Genomic DNA, 22,701 nt, shown 5'->3' with positions numbered 1-22,701 from the left:
AGTGAGTAGTACACTAAAAGCTTTATTATCTGGCATGTTGGGGCACTCACCTCAGGCAGCTCCCTACAAACAGCGACCTATGCCTGCTGCTCCTGGCAGAGGAAATACACGGGAGGCTTTCTGCACTGCCACCCTGCCCTATGTGCTGGCTCTGCAGTTCCCACTGGCCAGGAATCATACCCACTGAGAGCTATGGGGCTAGCTCCTGAGGGCAGAAACAACACATAGACCTGCTTGGTTTCACCTCCACCAGGAACAACAGGATCAAGTCGCTATTTGTGAGGAGCTGCCTAAAGTGAACATCACAGTGTCACTGGTCTTCAGTCATCAGTTACCTGAGTTGCTGGAATCTCCCACATCTCCTCCACATCTCCTTCGGTTGGGTTGATAGCATTGACTCCCTGGTGACTGCTTCAGCCGGCTGGCTAGTGACCCTTCCTCTCAGGCATAGGCAGCTAGCTCCTGCCTGTTTGTTAGCCAGCCCTCCACCGAGCCAGGATCTCTCCTTTTCTGCCTTTTCCAGGCCTGACATTGGGTGCAGCTCTAAGAGAGCAGGGCTAAACTGGGCACGAAGGCATCACTTTAACTACTACTGCCATGTTGGCAGGCTGTTTCTCCCCTTCATCACAGCTCTCCTTTCAATCTGGGCAGTGAGACTGGCTTGGTCAGTGTAACCAGCTTACACACAGTCTCATAATCTGAATCACTTATTAAACTGGGTGCAAGCGAGTGATATGCATTTTAATATGGCTTAATGAAAATGTGTACATCAAGGAACAAAGAATGTAGGTCATATATGTGATAGGGACTCACTGGGAAGCAGTGAGTCTAAAAATCTTTTAGGTGTTATGGTAGATGATCAGCTGTACACAAGTTCCTAAAGTGATACTGTGCCTGATAGCAATAGACTGAAAGATTTCTATTTATTTAAGCTTAACAAAGAGAAGATTAAGCCATGACTTGATTGCTGTTTACAAGTATCTATTATGTGAGGATATTTAACAATGGGTTCTTTCATCTAGCAGAGAAAGGTCTAACATGATCCAATGTCTGGAAGTGGAAGCAAGACAAATTCAAACTGGAAATAGAGTATACATTTTTGACTGTGAGGATAATTAATCATTGGTAAAAAAAATTACCTAGGGTTGTGATGGATTCTCTATCACTGGCAATTTTTAAATCAGACGGTGCTGATGGAGGGGGTAGTTTTTAAAACAATTTTAATCTTTAACTATTTCCATTCGCTATTGGAACAAGGGAGCCATTTCGGGAGAGGGGGCAGCAGCTGTGTGCTCCAGGATGCAGCTTCCCATTCCCTGGATGCTAAGGGAGTGAGGGGAAAAAGCCATGTAATTAGTGCATGCCTCTTGCACCTGAAGGGAGTTCATCAGCCAGGTGTGAGGCATGCACTAATTGCATGGCTGCTGGCCTCCCGAAATGGCGCCCTTGTTCCAATAGTGAATGGAAATAGTTAAAGATTAAATCTTTTTTAAAACTATCACCATCCATCAACATCCATGGGAGTTTAAGTTGAGAAAAAACATTTTGCTATATGAACTTCCATTAGGTTTGGTACCAGCCCAGTTACTTATTTCGTATAAGAACAACCATACTGAGTCAAACTAATGGGACCTCTAACCAAGTACCTTATGGCCAATGCCAGGTGTTTCAGAGGGATTGACATGCATCTGACGAAGTGGGTCTTTGCCCACGAAAGCTTATGCTCCTACAATTCAGTTAGTCTATAAGGTGCCACAGGACTCCTCGTCGCTTTTGCAGATTCAGACTAACACGGCTACCCCTCTGATACTGAACATAATAGGTAATCATTGAGTGATTGACCCCTGTAATCTACTTCTAGATTCTGGCAGTTAGAGGCTAAGGACACCTGGACCATGGGGTTGTATCCCTCATCATCTTCGCTAATAGCCATTGATGGGCCCATGCTCCAGAAACATACCTAATTCTTTTTTTAACCCCCATTATAGTTTTGGCCTTCACAACATCCCCTAGAAAGAAGCTCCACAGGTAGATTGGGTGTTGGGTGAAGAAGTACTTCCTTTTGTTTGTGTTAAATTTACTGCCAATAATGTCATTGAGTGACATGTGGTTCTGGCATACATTCTTGGGGCGTACAGACTGCATCCAACTTCCATTTAAAGAGAACTGGACTTTAATTGTCAGATTATTCCTATTTGTCTTGCAAGAGATTTCAGCTTATCCAACAAAAAAATCAACTGAATTGAAAGTCATAGTGATTATGTCTAAAATTCATTACCATCTCTTCTAAATGAAAACACCCATTACATATCTTTACACAATCAAATTTAAAACGATTCAAACCAACAGTAACACGTTTTTTCCCTAACCTTCCATAATTATTATAAATGCAATAAGCATGATTTTTCAATTCATTTCCCCTACCAAAGGTGGTGCTAGCCATGTAAGAATTTATAATGGCATACCTGCATTTCTGACATTATTTCACACAAAACATGCTGGAAGTACAAATCCCAGATTCAAGACGACATATCTCCATCTGCATTAGTGTCATCTGACACAAAATTAATAAAGCTTCTGATAAGGGAGTTCACTCCCAGTTTCTGGCATGTACACTGCATATTCTATGCCATACTAGCAGTTCTGAGTTAACACCATACTAAATATTTTATCCACTGCCTGATTGCCCATGTGCTTTATAATATTGGACTTTATTCAAAATAAATAATAGTAGTGACAGGTCACAAAACTGAACTTTCCCCTGAAAAAAGCTCTAATACAGCATCTTCATGCAACAGGCAACAACGTTCTCTGTACCAAGTGAGAAGAACTATACTTCATGGCTACGTCTACACTGGCATGCTTTTGCGAAAATGCTTTTAACAGAAAAGTTTTCCATTAAAAGCATTTTCGGAAAATCGCATCTAGATTGGCAGGATGATTTTCCGCAAAAGTACTTTTTGCGGAAAAGCGTCTGAGGCCAATCTAGACGCGGTTTTCCACAAAAAAGCCCCGATCGCCATTTTCGCGATCGGGGCTTTTTTGCGAAAAACATTGCTGTGCTGTTTACACTGGCCCTCTTGCGCAAATGATTTGCACAAGAGGGCTTTGCCCGAACGGGAGCAGCACAGTATTTCCGCAAGAACACTGACGATCTTACATGAGATCGTCAGTGTTCTTGCGGAAATTCAAATGGCCAGTGTAGACAGCTGGCAAGTTTTTCCGCAAAATCACATGATTTTGCGGAAAAACTTGCTAGTCTAGACACAGCCCATCAGTCAAGCTAGAAGACTGACTGGGAGAAAATAGAACTGGGGTGAAATCCTGGCCCTGGCAAGGTCAATAGGAGCTGTGCTGTTGATTTCAAATGGGCTATGGTTTCACTTCAGAATTCTACTACTTTCCGCCAGTGACTTTGTGAGTTGGAAGAGTAGTCTGTCCTTTCCATGGCTCAGTTTCCCCACATGAAAATAGATAATCTTTCCTATGTCATTGAGATGTTGAGTAAAACGCCTGGACATTTTCTGATCGAATGAACTGTGGGTTCAGTCATGAGACATTAAGTTCTATTAATTTCAATTTACTTCCTCTGGATTTGAAGGAAGCCAGCACTTCACAGGAGCAATAGATGAGTGCAAATGTTATTGATCCTAAGCCTGTGATCCTCAGTGGCAGAATTCCCATGGGTTTTGGTGGAAGTTTAGCTTGTAGATTGACTTCAGGAGCTGGCCCTCTGCTAAACTTAATTACCACCTCATACTTTCCCCACGCATAACATAGCTCAGCATTAACTTGTTCTCATATGTCAAGCCTGATTATTTGCTTCTACTGCTGAAGCTGGGCTGAAGGTTTTTGTGTTACACCACTATGGAAATTAGTGTGCTGAGTATTTCATTACCTGTTGCAGGCAGAAGACAGTTCTTGGAGATGAGGGCAAGTCTGTCATTCTCAGCAGAAATGCACTCTGGGGTATCATGCGGGTAAAAGGTCTCATAACTTGGAATGTCTTTGTTTTTTAGAGTTTGCACTGGGAAATGTCACATTTAATCATCCGTAATCTCTTTCAAACTAAGTTTTTGTTGATCGGATTGTAACGAGTATACTGACATGGAACAGTTATTCAGCTAAGAGGGAATCACTGATACAATTCAGCGCAATTCAAACTCACCAGATTTATTTCTTTCCGGTAAGGAATGTCTGTTAGAGCCAGGAAAATTTTTTATCACCAGGCTAAATTCATATCATCAATTAAATAATCATTTACAGAAAATGGAATTTCGCTTAGCAAAGAACTTCAACACAATAAATCCCTACAGTGTTTTTATAATAACCCCTAAACTTTTTTCCTTCACTTTTTGCTTGTTTTCATTGCGTGTTCATGCAAGTGGCAAACTTTCAATCTTCTGGGATTATAGCTATCAACATTTTTTTAAATAGCAATTTGTGTTTGACATCAGAGAAGCACTTTTTATTTAATTTGATGAGGTGTTAGCAATAAAATAAGATCTAAATAACTCACATAAGAAAAGACTAGAGGACACCATTCCATCCAGCCTCCAGTATGAGAGGTGGAAAAGACAGAAAAAAAATCATAAAATCATTGGTTATTGCCCTTGATCTGGGCTGAAGGCCTTTTTCATCTTTCATGACTTGGCTGATATCAAGGAATATTATAGAAATAAGGGGAAAGTGTTTCCTGAAAAGAGCACAAGTTTCCCTGGGTGTGTCTACACTTCACCCTTACCTCGTAGAGTCATAGAACCATAGAGCTGAAAGAGACCTTAGAAGGCCATCAAGTCCAGCCCCCTGCCCAAGACAGGACCAATCCCAATTAAATCAACCCAGCCAGGGCTTTGTCAAGCCAAGACTTAAACACCTCTAGGGATGGAGACTCCACTACTTCCCTAGGTAACCCATTCCAGTGCTTCACCACCCTCCTAGTGAAATAGTTTTTCCTAATATCCAACCTGGACCTCTCCCACCGCAACTTGAGACCATTGTCCCTTGTTGTGCCATCCATCACTATTGTGAACAGCCTTTCCCCAGCCTCTTTGGAACCTCCCTTCAGGAAGTTGAAGGCTGCTATCAAATCCCCCCTCACTCTTCGCTTCTGCAGACTAAACAGACCCAACTCCCTCAGCCTCTCCTCATAGGTCATATGCTCCAGACCCCTAATCATTTTGGTTGCCCTCCGCTGGACCCTCTCCAATGCATCCACATCCTTCCTGTAATTGGGGGCCCAGAACTGGACACAATACTTGAGATGTGGTCACACCAGAGCCGAGTAAAGAGGAATAATCACATCTCTGGATCGACTTGCAATGCTCCTCTTGATGCAACCTAATATGTCGTTAGCCTTCTTGGCTACAAGGTCACACTGTTGACTCATATCCAGCTTCTCATCCACTGTAATCCCCAGGTCCTTTTCTACAGAACTACTACTTAGCCAGTTGGTCCCCAGTCTGCAATAATGCTTGGGATTCTTCCGTCCCAAGTGCAGGACTCTACACTTGTCCTTGTTGAATCTCATCAGATTTCTTGTGGCTATCCCTGCCCTCCAGCATATCTACCTCTCCCCCTAGCTTAGTGTCATCCGCAAACTTGCTGAGGGTGCAATCCATCCCCTCATCCAGGTCATTAATAAAGATGTTAAACAAAACCGGTCCCAGAACCGAACCTTGTGGCACTCCGCTAGAAACCAACTGCCATCCTGACATCAAGCCGTTGATCACTCCCCACTGGGCCCGACCTTCCAGACAGCTTTCTATCCATCTTACCATCCATTTATCCAATCCACATTCCCTTAACTTGCTGGCAAGAATATTGTGGGAGTCCATATCAAAAGCCTTGCTAAAGTCAAGGTATATCACATCTACTGACTTCCCCATATCCACAGAGCCTCATCATCGTTACCTCATCATAGAAGCTAATCAGATTGGTCAGGCATGACTTGCCCTTCATGAATCCATGCTGACTATTCTCGATCACCTTCCCCTCTTCCAAGTGCTTCAAAATGGATTCCTTGAGGATCCCCTCCATGATTTTTCCAGGGACTGAGGTAAGACTGTTACCTCATTCCACGAGGAGTTAACAGTTAATTTGAACTAAGGGGTTTATCTCAGAATCCCACTTCTCTGTCGCGTGTAGATGCGGGCAGTTACTTCGAGCTAGTTAGTTTCCAAAATGGCGACCGGCCAGGATTATGCTAATCCAGCACGGGATATTTAAATCCCATGCTTCATTAGCAATTTTGGTCACCCTCACTAGCCTCCCTAGTTCAAACTAGGGGACTAGTGTAGATGTACCCTGAATCATCCTTCTTCCCTTTCTTAAAGATGGGCACTACATTTGCCTTTTTCCAATCATCTAGGATCTCTCCTGATCTCCACGACTTTTCAAAGATAATGGCCAAAGGCTCCTCAATGACATTTGCCATTGTACCCTCAGTACCCTCGGATGTATTAAGTCCAGACCCATGGATTTATGTACATTTAGCTTTTCTAAATAGTTTCTAACCTGTTCTTTCCCCACCAAGGGCTGTCCACCTTCATCCCATATTGCGTCACTTACCGCATTAGTCTGGGAGCTGACCTTGTCCGTGAAGACGGAGGCAAAGAAAGCATTAAGTACTTCAGCTTTCCCCACATCATCTGTCACTTGGGGTGTGTCTAGACTACATGCCTCCTTCGACGGAGCATGTAGATTAGCCAGATCGGAAGAGGGAAATGAAGCCGCGATTAAAATAATCGCGGCTTCATTTAAATTTAAATGGCTGCCCCGATCTGCCGATCAGCTGTTTGTCGGCAGATCGGGGGGTCTGGACGCGATGCCCCGACAAAGAAGCCTTTCTTCATCGACACAGGTAAGCCTCCCTCTTCCGATCTGGCTAATCTACATGCCTCCATCGAAGGAGGCATGTAGTCTAGACACACCCTAGGTCACCGCCCTCATCCAGTAGGGGCCCCACACTCTCTCTGATCACCTTCTTCTTGCTAACATGCCTGTAGAAACCTTTCTTGTTATCCTTCACATCCCTTGAGAGTTGCAACTTCAATTGCGCTTTTGCATTTCTGATAACTCCCCTGCATTCTCGAGCTATACATTTATACCCCTCCCGAGTCATCTGCCCAAGTTTCCACTTTTTGTAAGCTCCCTGTTTGTACCTAAGTTCACCAAGGATTTCCCCAGTAAGCCAATCCGGGCTCCTACTATATTTGCTTCTCTTGCTACGAATTGGAATGGTTTCTTTCTGCGCCTTCAATAAGGCTTCTTTAAAATACTGCCAGCTCTCTTGGGTTCCTTTCCCATTCATGTTAGCATCCCAGGAGATTCTGCCCATCAGGTCTCTGAGGGAGCTGAAGTCTGATTTTCTGAAGTTCAAGGTGTGTATTTTACTACTCTTTTTTCTTCCTTTGGTCAGGATCCTGAAATCTACCATCTCATGATCACTGCTGCCCAGGTTGTCACCCACCTCTACTTCCCCTACTAGTTCCTCCCTGTTTGTGAGCAGCACTTGTACCAAGTGGATCGGATCCTGCAGCACTTGTACCAAGAAGTTATCCCCAACATTCTCCAAAAACTTCCTGGATTGTCTGTGTACTGCCATATTGGTCTCCCAACCGATGTTAGGGTGATTAAAGTCCCCCATGAGAACCAGGGCCTGTGATCTGGAAACTTCTCTCAGTTGTCCGAAGAAAGCCTCATCTACCTCATCTACCTAATTTGGCGGCATGTAGCAGACACCAACCACAACATCACTGCTGTTACTTACACCTCTGAACTTGACCCATAGACTCTAAACTGGCTTTTCTCCCTCTATATACTGGAATTCTGAGCAATCATAGTGCTTTCTTACATACAGTGCAACTCCTCCTCCTTTCCTCTCCTATCTGCTCTTCATGAACAGTTTATACCCTTCCATGACAGCGCTCCAGTCATGCGAGTCATCCCACCAAGTCTCTGTTATCCCAATCAAATTGTAGTTCTTGGACTGGGTCAGGGCCTCCAATTCTTCCTGTTTATTACCCAGGCTTCTCGCATTGGTGTACAAACACCTTAGATAACCAGTTGATCGCCCTACCCTCTATATTCAAATCAGGGGTCCACCTTTGTTGGCCGTTCCTCTTTGCATTTCTTCATGGTATCCAACTTCCCCACTCCCCTTAGGGTTTTGGTCACCGTCCCCCAAGGAACATAGTTTAAAGCCCTCCTCACTAGTTTGCAAGCCTGCCCATGAAGATGCTTCTTCCTCTCTTTCTTAGGTGGATCCCATCTCTTCCTAACAATCCTTCTGCCCAGAACAGAGTCCCATAGTCAAAGAAACCAAAGCCCTCTCTGCAACACCCCCTGCGCAATCACGCATTTACTTCCTCAGTTCAATGATCCGTACCCAGTCCTTTCCCTTCAACAGGGAGGATGGACAAGAATACCACTTGTGCTCCAAATTCTTTGATCCTTCTTCTCAACTCTACGTAATCTGCGTAAACTGCACAAGATCATTCTTGGCCGTATCATTAGTTCCCACATGGAGAAGCAGGGAGAGGTAGCAATCCGAAGGTTTGATCAGTTTTGTAAGCCTGTCAGTCACATCCTGAATTCAAGCTCCCGGTAAGCAGCACACCCTTCGAGATTCTAGATCCAGACAGCAGATGGATGGCTCAGTCCCTCTTAGGAGGGAGTCCCTGACCACCACCACCCGCCTTCTTCTCTAAACTCCCTGTTTGCAATCACCTATTCGCAATCGCCCTGGTCACTGACTCACTCCTTTATGAAGCCCAATACAAGGTAATTTCAAAAGAGCTTATTTCATATTTGGCACTGACTACACAGTGCCAAATTTCAAAACAGTGTTATTCTGACAAATATATTTCAAAAAACGGGCATGTTTAAAGATACTTCCAGTATCCCAAAATAGTGCTGTTGGCTAGATGTAGCCCATAAGACCTTAAACTGAAGGCCTCATATGGGCCCTGACTGAGCAAAGCACTTAAATTCATGTTTGATTTTAAGAAAGAGCTTAAGGCCAATTCCTGTTCAGCAAAGCTCTTAAACACATGGTTAAGTGCCCTGAAGTCAATAGCGAACAAGCTTGTGAACGTAAGCGCTTTGCTGAACAAGGATGGAATTAAGTGTATGCTTAAGTGTACTACTAAAACTCCACGGCATTATCTAGATTGTGAGCTTTTAAATGCCGTGACTTCTTTGTTTGTTTGGGAAGCAGCACACACATTTATGGCAGCATTTTAATGATAATCTCCGTTGGGGCACCTAGGATAGAAAAAAGTGAACCAGGGCATCAGCTCCAGTACCCAGTGTCAAACGACAGATCTTGCAATCTTCTGCCCCAAACTGTACACCAAGGAAGATGGCAGGGGTAGTGTGAGCACAGAGAGAGCAAATAATCCAAAGGATGACACACATTATCAATTTACTATTTTATTTATTTATATTGTGGCAGTACCTGGAAGGCTCATCCATTAATCAGGTCCTCATTGTACTACACCCTGACACTGAGGCCAGATTTACAGTGAGGGAGAAACAGCAGATACATGAATAGTGTAGCAGAAGTCAATGTGCCTTAGGTCGAATTTCCTCAGCACCCCCACTGCGGGGAAACTCTCTCATCAACTTCCATTATGCTGCACGACCCTGTGGAGTACTGAAGTTGATGGGGTGCCATCAGTGATCAATTTAGCGGTTTCTTACTAGACCAGCTAAATTGAACCCCAGGAGACTGATCTCTGCAGCGTCAATCTCCAGGTAAGTGGAGACAAGCCCTGAAACTCTTCTGTGCAAGCAGGTCTCTGCTTCTAACCCTGCATAGGGCCTCACTGATACTATGAGGTACCACACAGCTGCAGAAGGTCTGTCCCTGAGAACAACATTACAGGATTGGAACCTAAAGGTGTAAGCCATTTTATAGTTGCTTAAATGTAGTAATTCCTAAATCCAGGCCATTAGAGGGTCTTTTAATGTCTCATAGGGTAACATATGTAATATTACATCACAGCATCATCACTATTGCTGTCGCTTAGAAGACTTTGCCACATTTATGTACAGCAAAAACAAAACAAACAAACAGCAGTAATGCAGAAACATTCAATATGCATTCTTATCTGGCATTTATCATTTTATTGAACTGCCCCAAAGCAATCATTTCCTGGAACCTATTGGAAAAAGTATAAACACCTTGATTTCTGGGTGCAACTTTCAAACTGCCCTTATTAATTCTGCAAATTAAAAGAGCAGTCTTGTCCATCACAATAAAAAATGCCTGGGCTATTACATGAGATAGTTATGTTTTAAATGCAGACCACCCCAGAATTTCCTTAAGTAAAACCTGGAAAGAGATTACCAGGCAGTGTGCTGGGACCTGCCAATCACAGAAGGACTGAATGCCTGTCAGGCTCTCTTATATTTGACTTGGAAGCAGCTCATACCAATATGTAGTCAGGAAATGGCTCCTTAATCACGGAAAAGTCTCTCCTGATTTTAAAAATTAAATCAACCACAGGCAGCTAGGATTTTTTTTCTTCCTCCAAGATAACTGGTGATAGCATTTGAAAATGATTAGCCATGCTGTATGGCATGAGCACACAGCTTGGTCCGATTTCATGCATCACAGGCCAAGCTGCACAACACTAGTATCAGGTAACAGATTGTCCAACAAGATCTTAGAACCCCATCTATGAATGATAGATGAGGAAGAGGCAAAAGTGAAATATGGAAAGAAAAAAAGTTACCCAATATGTTAGCAGTAATTTTATTAGAAACACTGCAGGGAGGCAAACCATGCAAAGATCTGGTTTTCTCCACACAAACCACCCCTCAGAGGAGTGGAAATTTAGATGGTGACTTCTTGTACATCACGCTAACAGTTTATCATTACTGGAAGTACCACTTCCTTGGAAGGAATATCAAGCCAGACAGACACAAAGGAGTCAATATAGAGCTTGGGGAAAGTTTAACTATATTTATAACCACATATGCAGACAGGCCATTTGACAAGCTCCCAAGAGCAGCTGTAGAATCAGAGATACCAAGACTACAGATGGCACCCACCTTTCAAAGGTAGCTTGGAACTAATTAAATCCTCATTAGGTATGTGGCATGCATGATGCAGGGCATGCACTAGACACCTCACTCATGGTCTTTTACAGTCCAAACAACCCTAAAACCTTCTCATGCACCAAACAGAAAACACTCGGGGTGTGACTGTAGCTTGGTGATGCATTCTGAGTAAGGGACAGCATGTAGCTGCACTGGCCACAAATAGACCTGATAACCTGAGATTTACTGCTCCTCCCCTGCTCCCCACAGCAGGACTCTCAGGGACACTTCACAAGCTCTGAGACAGCGCGGACTGTGCAGCATCGACACTAAGGCTGATTATACAGGGATCTCTCAACTGGTGCAGAGACGCAGCTGGCCCTGGGGTGGGGTAAGGGAGTTGTGTAGGTAGGGATCCCCTGCTCAGGGCTGAGATGCAGCCACCTCTGGGGTGGAGCTGTCTAAAAGCAGCACTGCACAGCTGTTCAGTGCGTTTCAGAAAGAACTGTTGGTTGATGCTGACCTCAGGTCCCTGATGAGATGCTAAAGAGGTTGATGTTCTGACCCCAGCTGGGGAGGGGAGTGTCTAGTTTGTTAGAACAGGGGGTAATTTCAGAGAAACAGACTGACCTGGGCATCTTTGTCCTCCTTGAAAGCAGGACAGGCCTGCTCTTCCCCTGCACTGGTTCAAGGTTTGCGCTCTGTCCCTGTCTGTCTGTGCCCTGCTCCCTGGCATGGGTCAAGCTGTGGGCAGTCCCCGGTTGTCTGCTCCTTACACAGCCTTGACTGTGGGGAGAGGTCATTACCATGTGGTCCCAGGTCCTATGATCTTTGAGCCTGACCCCATCACACCCCAGTCCCCAATTCTCCCACTGACTCCTCACTCTGGTCCCCCACAACCCCCACCCCTGGTCCCCACTCTTCCACGGGGAGTCCTGGCTCTGTGTGGGACCCTGTGCAGCCCGTAGTGGCAGGCAGGGAGCTGGGGTAGCTCTCAGAGGTATCAGGGGAGGACTCCCCCACCCCATTGCTTCCCCTTTCCCCAACCCCTACCCCCACATGCCAGTGGAGCCGTAGCAAGGTGAGCAGCAGCAGCGTGCATGCAGGATCTGGGCCTCAATACTGGGGGGGGGGGTCCTGGTTCTGGGCGGGGTCCCTGTGTCGCCCAGTGGAGGTGGACGGAAGAGTGAGGGGGGATTTGATAGCAGCCTTCAACTTCCAGAAGGGAGGTTCCATAGAGGATGGTGAAAGGCTGTTCTCAGTAGTGACAGATGGCAGAACAAGGAGCAATGGTCTCAAGTTACAGAGGGGGAGGTCTAGGTTGGATATTAGGAAAAACTATTTCACTAGGAGGGTGGTGAAGCACTGGAATGGGTTGCCTAGGGAGGTGGTGGAATCTCCATCCCTAGAGGTTTTTAAGTCTCAGCTTGACAAAGCCCTGGCTGAGATGATTTAGTTGGGGTTGGTCCTGCTTTAGGCAGGGGGCTGGACTTGATGACCTCCTGAGGTCTCTTCCATGCACTACAAAAGCAATTTACCTGGCCTTTGATATTTGCATTTACACATCAAATGCTATGAATGGGACACACCTATCCTGACTTAATTAGCTTCATTAACACTGGTCCTACCATTGACAGAGAACTGCTTTTGCTCATATATAGCCTGGATTTTGTAATTTCCCCTCCAACTCATCTGATGAAGTGAGTTTTACCCACAAAAGCTCATAATCTAATATATTTGGTAGTCTCTAAAGTGCCACAGGCCTGCTCTTTGTCCTGTCCAGAGGACTCCCTCTGAGATAAAATTATGTTTTCCATTAAAATCTCTACCTTGTGTTACAAGTTCAGTCAGGAAAAAAAAAAAGCTTCTCTTGAAGGTTGCTGGTATTTTGAGCATCTAAAAGTATGCTCAGGAACTTTATTTAGGTTGAAGCTTGGTCACCTGGATTATAATTTCACCTCTGCCATTCAACTTCTAGGTCAGTATGGAAAAACCATGTTAGGGAAAAGAGGCAGCAATAAGTTATTCTCTCAAAGTCTGATCCAAATTCCTTTAAAGTCAATGGCCTGATTCCTATTGATTTCAGTAGGCTCTGGATCAGCTCATACAACTTGATTTCAGTAGGCTCTGGATCAGCTGGCAAGTTTTTCCAGAAAAGCGGCTGATTTTCCGGAATAACTTGCCAGTGTAGACACAGCCTCAGTGCTTATCTTCAGGAACTCATGGAGGATGGGTGAGGTCCTAGAGGACAGAAGAAGGGCAAACGCAGAAAGAGCCACGTAAGTGGTTGTATTAGTGTGGGGAGAAGAGTAATGACTGGATACACAAAAGTATATTAGAGAAAGGTTTGTACCAACCCCCTGGAACTGAAGGAAATAGAGACATTGATCTGAAATTTCCCACACAGGAGTATCTATAATTACTATTACTCCTAACATGATTAAATGTTTACTTGAAAGCCTCATGCCAGTCTAACTTTACCACAGCAGGAGCATATAGGAACAAAAACAGAGAAACAAATGAATTACACTTAGCAAAGGACATCAAAGTCAATAATAAGAGGTTCTATAAATACACTGGAAGGAAGCAAAAGACCAAGGAAAGTGTAGGTTCACTATTTACTGGGGAAGGAGAACTCATAACAGATGACCTCAAGAAGGCTTCAGGGGGTAGCTGAGTTAGTATTCAAACCTATTTTGCTTCAGTATTCACTTAAAACATTCATTGACTGAATGCTTAACATAAGGGGAAAGAATACAAACCAGAACAGGTTGAAGACTACTTAGATAAGTTATATAGATTCAAGTCAGAAGGGCATGATTAAGGTCCTTAAGGAACTAGCCAAAGCAATCTCAAAACTGTCAGGCTACGTCTACACTGGCATGATTTTCCGGAAATACTTTTAACGGTAAAGGTTTTCCGTTAAAAGTATTTCCGGAAAAGCACGTCTAGATTGGCAGGACACTTTTCCGGAAAAGCACTTTTTCCGGAAAAGCGTCCGTGGCCAATCTAGATGCACTTTTCCGCAAAAAAGCCCCAATCGTCATTTTCGCGATCGGGGCTTTTTTGTGGAAAACACTACTGTGTTGTCTACACTAGCCCTTTTCCGGAACAGTTTTCCAGAAAAAGACTTTTGCCCGAACGGGAGCAGCATAGTTTTTCCGGAAAAGCACTGATTATTTTACATTAGATCGTCAGTGCTTTTCCGGAAATTCAAGCGGCCAGTGTAGACAGCTGGCAAGTTTTTCCAGAAAAGCGGCTGATTTTCCGGAATAACTTGCCAGTGTAGACACAGCCTCAGTGCTTATCTTCAGGAACTCATGGAGGATGGGTGAGGTCCTAGAGGACAGAAGAAGGGCAAACGCAGTGCCTCCCTTTTTAAAAAGGGAACAAAGAGTATGTCTACACTGCAATAAAACAACTGCAGCTGACTGACATCAGTTGACTTCGATTCATTGAACTCAGGCTGCAGGGTGCTACAAAACTGCAGTGTAGACGTTCAGGTTCAAGCTGGAAGTTCAAGCTCTGAGACACACACCTCACCTTGTGATATAGATGTGATGTATCTAGATTATAGTAAGACTTACAGCACAATCCCATATGATATTTTCATAAACAAACTAGAGAAATGTGATCTCCATGAAATTCCTATATGGTGGGTGCATAATAGAAGTTTACACTGCTTTTCATTTCACCCATTTTCAGTTCTAATTATACAGATTGAACATCTCTGGTCTGGGACTCATTGGTACGGCAACAGTAGGGCCAGAGAGACGCAGGGGCTGACTGAGAGTCCAGTGGTGGTGGCCCAGAGTCTGCCCCACAGCCAGGAGTGGAGCTGAAGACCGGCCAAGGGCTGGGAGCAGAGCCCATGGCTGGGAAACTGGTGGCTCAGGGGAATGGGGGAAGGGCAGAAGTGGGACCAGTCCTACAACTGAGGGAACTCCATGAGTTCTTGAAGATAACCACTGACAATTCTGAGATTGCTTTGGTGGGGGCTTTCTGCCAGGGTCTGCAGTGGAGCCTAGTGGCTGGAGCTGTCAGCAGGGTCCGTGGCCAAGAGGAGAGGCTGTCCTGCAGGCTGGCAGCGTGAGCCCAAAGGGCCAGAACCGACCATCCCTGGTCCATCAAACTCCCTCGTTCAGGACTGGTCAGGTCCCGAGGGTGCCAGACCATGGAGGTCCAACCTGTTCTTCCATTTGTCAGCAGTGGTAATGTGATGCTTTGCGATTTCATTATCTAGTTGCCAGATGGTGTCACTGCACTCGTTCAAACCCACAGTAGTTGTGCCCTGGCAGGCAAAATTACTATAAGCCACAACATGTACCAGAGTAGCTAATCCTTGCTTGAAGCTGGATTCAGATGCATCAGTACAAACTGGCTCGTAGCAGCTTTGCCTTTCTACACTAGGGCACTACACCAAAGCCACTACACAACTAACTAATGATGGCTATACAAAGCACAAATCCCCAATGCTGGCAAAGCCTGGATCTGAAAGGATCCAAGTAGAGCCTGACAGTTTTCTCCAGAACATAATACATCAAGGTGACCAACCACCATAAAACACTCATCAGCAATTCAGACTGTGACTGTTCCTTTCCACACACAATGGGACTTTGAGCATATTAGCCCTCATTGACTAGAAGTAAAGGGATCTCAGGGGTGCCTGACTCAAGGAGCTGCTTCTTGGATGCCTCCAGACTTCCAGCTCTAGGTGACCCATTCCATATAGCTAGTGTAGCAATAACTCAAGTCTTATTTATCCTGGAAGAATGGATCATGTTAGAGAACACATTAACTAGCACATTAACTCACATATTTTTGCCCTTAGAGTAGCCCAGGGCAGCCCTGTTTAGAACCACATTAACTGGCTCTGATTATCTCAGGAAGTAGCTTGGGTAGTCCAGCTGACCAAGATCAGAAAACAAATTCTTCCCTTGTACACACTAAGGTCAAAATTATGTTCCCAATGCTGATAAAGCCTCAAAGTTAATAGCATTTTACAGTTGTTCAGTAGCCAATGTGAAAAGAACTGTCGTCCTTGTTCTTAGAGAGCAAGAGTTCACACATCACAAAAGCCACACCAGATGGAGCATTACTTAGCACTCTTGTTGTCTGTCACAGCACAGACATGAAAAAAAAAATCAGGAAAAATGTGAAAGAGTCAAAACTTTTCAGGACTTTTTTAAGGAAGCAAAAGAAAAGCACTAAGCCCATTTTATGCTCTCTGCAGAGCACCTCTAAGGATCACATCTGCCTATGGGGATAAAAAGTTAAAACTTATTTACAAATCTTGCAAACCATAGTTGACTGTGAACTTCAAATCACCAGAAGCATTTTCCAAAACACTTGGAAAGTGGTTTAAAAAACAAGAACTATTGTGTTGCAAGGTGAAACCCTACACTGGGCAACAGCATATAAACTGCTGCAGTTATGGATCCTTGCTCTGAAGTTTAAAAAGAATAGTTCCTCAGGTAAAATGCTAAAAAGAAGTAAAGAGAAAAAGGCCTTTTGCTCATTAAGATTTCCAGCGTGCCCCCCAGTTGCTGCCAAAATGGGCTTATTGAATGCCTCTGGGTTGTTCTAATGGCAAATTAGCAGCTCATAATATCTGGAGTAGCTTCAGCTGTCCAATTGAAATAATGCCATGCTTTATTTCAACATCGAATACTATACACTGAGAACTAATTAGGCTTTACCTTGCCCTACACAATAAATCTGGATTAAATTTTTCTATTAGTTACCAAAGGAGAATTTTCCTGAGTCTCTATCATTACTATACTGATACATATCCAAGAAGAATAATTGCTGTTTACCATCCCTTCAATTGCTCTCTGAAGTAGCTGAAATAAGAACTCTGAGGACTTATCAAAGTTCAAGAGAAGGAATAAACAGCACTTCTACGCTGCTGGGTTCCTTGGAATCTCACATGGCTATCCCATACTATATCTAACTCCCTTAATGGTTTCACAATACTTCAGAAGTTCAAAGTGATAAAAATGAAGACATCAGGCTTATTCTAAGACTGTTGGCACAATGTGGTATCTGAGTCCCATAATAATCTGAATAGCCATCAGAAATAAATGTTCAGTGGCAACCCACGGGAATTTCTGCATCCAGACCCCATTAATCATCCAAACTCTGCATGTTGCTCCTTATGCAAATCCCTTAATATTCAGATAGCACTATAAATTATGATAAGCTAGAAGTGGGGCCAAATTCTTCCCTCATTTATATCTCAGCAATGCCATTAACTTCATATAGCTTTAATCATAGTTAGATTTGGCCCTTTATCTAAAATCACTCATACTTCAAACCAGATTCAATGGGACTACTCAAGTGCTTAAAGTGAGGCACCTGCGTAAGTGCTTTGCTAAACTGGGGGCTAAGTGAAGTCAATTGAGGCAGGTCTGCTTATGCCAGAGGAAAATTTAGCCTTTGGATTTTTGCCAGGACAAGCAGGCCTAACACTTCTACTGTTATGCGAAAAGTGTCAAGGGATCTTTAACAATCAAAATTGGTCAGAAGGATCTTGGTTTTTATGTCCCACCAGGAAAACGAGTGAATATTGCATTTTATGTACATGCTCATAGTGAAAGGCTTCTCTTTAATGTATTATTACTTCTGAATTTTTAGTACTTTAGAATAAGCATATGCAAGTTTAAAATGTGTTTCCATACCAAATAAAAGAACGTTTCATTTAAAATATTGTGGCAATCTTAAAAGACATAAAATTAGTTTTTCTTCTATAGTTAGTTAGAATTCATATTTACTATCTAGTTAGGCAGCAGCTTAGCATCAGAAAAGTTACATACAAATGTTTGGCCTCATGGAATATTCACAACTGTATTTTACTTGGCGAAAAGAGAGGCTTTAATAGAAAGATTGGATTTTACAGCACGTCCTTACCATAAACAGGCAGTCCTGGAGACAAACCTCTTAATGGCACAGTGAAGTCCCGAAAGCTGCAATTTATAATAAGTAATTGCACACAAAAGGAAAACACTGCAGCTACAACCCTTAACCACAAAGAACCACAGATAATATTTTGTTGCTAAGCATTCCAGTTAAAAGTTCAACCAATGAATCATCTAATGTTACTGCTTCTGTAAATTGTGCAGTTGAAAGCAATTTGCACATTTGAGGCACCAAATTTCTGATGACCAAAATCATGGTGGCCCAAACACAGTAGGGATGAATCCTCTGAAGTTCTTAGTACCTTCAGTGAATTCAAAGAGAGGTAAGATTGTCTGTTGTCTTGCAGAGTAATATATTGGAGCAAGGAAATTAAATTTAGCAGAATGTGTGGTCTTTGTGTTAGTGATGTGCCTGTTGCCACGCCTGCAAAAATACATTCAATTTGGTAAATTTATAAGCTTTTGAAAAAACTGAATTCACAGGACAAATTGAACTCACAAAGTTGGTACGTAAAAGAAGGTCAGAAACACAAAGGCATTACTCCTTGGAAGTCTTCCAAATAAAGTTATCATATTTATAAGTAGGGAAAGGAAGGAGCGTAACAAAAGTCAAGTAGAAGCCAGTCAGTTTAAAGATACAGAAAAAAAAGGAGAGAAAAAACTCTATTTTCCTATATTCCAGCAGCATTTGATTCTATTAATGAGACTCATTACTGATCAGCTTGGGAATATGCATTTATTTTATGAAGATAATGGAATATGTATGGAAAAATTCAGCCAGAATAGATCATCCATTTCCGAGAACAAGGCTAATGGAAAATACATTGTTTTGCACACATTAACATTTTCATGAGGCCCTTTTTTGATCAGCTCTAGCACAAAAAAAAGTAGGGACTTGAATCTTGGCAGGGGGGCTGGCCTTTTTCTCAGGGATGTACTTTTTCTCCTGTGAAAATCCACACAAATTTGGCCAGGTAGCAAGCCTTTGAAAACATCTGTTTGAACATGCTCACTAAAGACTTCTTCAATTTCAGCCACTGAAATCTCTAAAGATTCTATACTCACTAAGCATGCTCAGACCTCTTACAGCTCCTGGCATTGACTGGACTGTGTGTGCGCCAACCCACAGAGTAACTGGCTTTCCCTAGGGTGGAGAGCATGGTCAGACTTTCTCTGTAAAAGATGCTTCCGGCCAAGGTGAATCTAGGCATTGAAACAGAGTAGGGAGAATCTCTCTCTCTCCTGTGTTGTCAATGATACTCCTGCTGCTTCTGAGGCAGCCTGGAGAAAGAAGCTAAGAGTCTGATTCAAATGCAGAGGAGACAAAATATGGTCTGGGACTGGGGGGGATAGGGGAGGAGAGGTAGACAGGAGCAAGGAGGCAGGTGAAACTTAGCCTCAAGGGCTGGGAGATTGAGGAGACTCTGGCTGGGCCAGAAGACTGGGAGCTGGCATTGTCTGGGCAAAGAGACTGGGACAAGAAGTCCGGGGTGGGGAGGAAGGGGGAGGGAGAAAAAGACTCAGAATGGATGAGAAGCCCAAGAGCGTCTAAGACTGAGAGCCAGTGGAAGGTGTTTCTTGTTCCATGTGCTGTGTAATAGTATGAGAGGACTCCATGTTTCTAAAACTAAACTAGATCTTTATAAAGAGATCTATATACAGATGTGGTCCATCTACAGCTAACATTCCAGCCATGTGCACACTGACTGGCTTCCTTGTCTCCTCCAAACTGTTCTTCTCTGCAACTTGTGCTCCTCTTTCAAAGTACCATGCAGGTTGTGATGGGGGAAGGGAGACACACCTCACACGAGGAGCCAAAAGGGGGGAACTTGGACTGATTCGGCAAGGAGACTGGGGCTAGTTGTGGAGAGGGAAAGTAGGAACAAGATTTGGTCTCAGAGACCTGGGAGACAGAGTCTAGAAATGACTCAAGAGTGGAACTGGGAGCCAATAAGAAAAATGGAGGAACTGGCTGCCAGTTGGTTAATAGGGGAACTGGGAGACAGGACCACAAGCTGGGGGGAGCAGAGAGACTGGGACTAGGAACCAATGTGGGGTGAATTAAAGACAGACAGAGGGAAGACAGATCTGACAAGGAGCTGTGGTCCAGGGAGGAGACTGTGACTGGATGGGCAAAGACAGGAGACTGATGTAAGCTGCTAGAGAAGGCTAAGCCTAGATGAGAAGCATGGGGAGGAAGACTGGGCTGAGCAGCCTATGGGATAAGGTGGGGAGGGTAAAACAGATTAGAAGGGGGGATTGGAACCGATTGGGTAAAGAGACTAGGATGATGGGGAAACAACTTAGTGACAGATTATGCAGAAGTACTAAATGCTTTTTCCCCCCTCAGTCTTCACAGATTGCTCACTGGGCAGCAGAGTATGGGGAAGAGGTAAGCAGCCCTCAGTAGTGAAAGAAGAGGCTAAGGACTATTTACAAAGGCTGAACATGCAGAAGTCCATGGGACTGGATCTAATGCATCTGAGAGTGCTGAGAAAGTTTGTTGATATGATTGCAGAGCCACTGGCCATTATCTTTGAAAACTCATTGTGATTGGGGAAGGTCTCAATCAATTGGAAGAAGGCAAATGTAATGCCCATCTTTTAAAAAAGGAAGAAAGAGAATCCAGGGAACTACAGATCATTCAGCCTCACCTCAGTCCCAAGAAAAATCATGGAACTGATCCTCAAGGAATCCATTTTGAAACAATTGGAGGAAAGGAAGGTGATCAGGAACAGTCAACATGAATTCACCAAGAGTAAGTCATGCCTAACCAACCTAATTGCCTTCTATGATGAGATAACTAGCTCTGTGTTTACGGAGAAAGCGGTGGACATGAGATACCTTGACTTTAGCAAAGCTTTTAATATGGTCTCCCATAATATTCTTGCCAGCAAGTTAAAAGAAATATAAATTGGATAAATGGACTGTAAGGTGGATAGAAAGCTGGCTAGAATGTTTGGCTTGATCAACAGTTCAATCTCTAGTTGGCAGAAGATATAAGCAGAGTGCCCCGGGGATCGGTCTTGGGGCCAGTTTTGTTCAACATCTTACTTAAATGATCTAGATGATGGGATGGGTTGTATCCTCATCAAGTTTACAGATGACCCTAAGCTGGAGGGGGGAGATGTAGATATGCTAGAGGGCAGGGATAGGCTCCAGAGTGACCTAGCGTCCTGCACTTGGGACGGAAGAATCCCAAGTACTGCTACAGGCTGGAGACCAACTGACTAAGTAGCTGTTTTGCAGAAAAAGACCAGAGGATTACAGTGTATGAGAAGCTGGATATGAGTCAAGAGTGTACCCTTGTTGCCAAGAAGGCTAACAGCATATTGAGCTGCATTCGTAGGAGCATTGTCAGCAAACCGAGGGAAGTGATAATTCCCCTCTATTCAGTACTGATGAGATCATATCTGGCGTATTGGGCCCTCCACTACAGAAAGGATGTGGAAATATTAGAGAGTCCTGTGGAAAGCAATGAAAATGATTGAGTGTTTGGGGAACATGACATCTAAGGCGAGGCTGAGGGCACTGGGAATATTTATTTCACAGAAAAGAAGAGTGAGGGGGGATTTGATAGCAACCTTCAACTATCTGAAGGGGGATTTGAAAGAGGATAGAGAGAAGCTGTTCTCGTTAGTGATAGATGACATGAATGAGGAGCAATGGTCTCAAGTTGCAGTGGGAGAGGCGTAGGTTGGATAGTAGGAAACACTCTTTCGCTAGGATGGTGGTTAAGTACTAGGATGGGTTGCCTGTGGGAAGTGGTGGAATCTCCATCCTTCAAGGGTTTTAAGGCCAGGCTTGACAAAGCCCCAGCTGGGATGATTTAGTTGGGGTTGGTCCTGATTTGAGCAGGAGGTTGAACTAAATGATCTCCTGAGGTCTCTTCCAAGCCTAATCCTCTGTGATTCTATGAAAAGCATAAGGAGTGAAAATTGGGGCTGTATAGACAAGAAGAACAGAACTGGGAGAAAAAGCCTGAGGTGGAAAGAAGACAGGTGTGGAATCAGGACCAATTAGATGGGACAGGGCAGAAGTGCTCAAGCTAAGGGGGGGAACATGCTGAAGAACCTGTGCCCTCTGAAGTACAGTGCACTCCTCAGCAGGACAGACTGATGATGTGCCAGGTGTGGCGCTGCTTTGTAATAGTCTGAGAATACAGAGATGAAACTTAGATATCGAAGGAGTCCATGCAATTTATATTGCAGGTAGTGAAATGTTTATGATCTGCCTAACCTGCTTGAATTCTGTGGGGACTCTGCTTGAGGGTTACAGAATGACTCCCGGATAAGAATATCATAGCACACACAAAAGACAATGGAAGAAGCTATTGATTCTGAGGAGCCTGTATCTTGCTCCAAGGAAGATGCAAACCATTTTTTGTCGAGATGGATACCTAAAGGTCAAAAGGGCACTAAACAGTTACAAGCCCTCTGAAAAAGAAGAGTGCTTGTCATTTGCCAGGGGCTGTCCAGAGAGCAGCTCTGTAGTAGAACCTACAGAAGCTTATGCCTTCCTCAGCTGCAGGGACTGGTGAATCTTAGTGGGACGCACGCTCAAAGAGACAAGGATAGAACAAAAGAGCACATAGCCAGGGAACTGTGACACCTGAGACTCACTTTTCCTCTGCTGTAAGCAAATATCTGTGAAACCCAAAGTGTGTGTCTCACCATGGTTTAGTGGTGTTGGTGCATACAGAGGATGACAACCTACTGGTATATTGCTTGGGAAA

Source organism: Pelodiscus sinensis, chromosome 3 (assembly GCF_052426305.1).
Source record: "Pelodiscus sinensis isolate ZL-2025 chromosome 3, ASM5242630v1, whole genome shotgun sequence".
NCBI classification, from domain to species: domain Eukaryota; kingdom Metazoa; phylum Chordata; order Testudines; family Trionychidae; genus Pelodiscus; species Pelodiscus sinensis.
The sequence above is the reverse complement of the archived record's forward strand: the minus strand, read 5'-3'. Positions refer to the sequence as shown.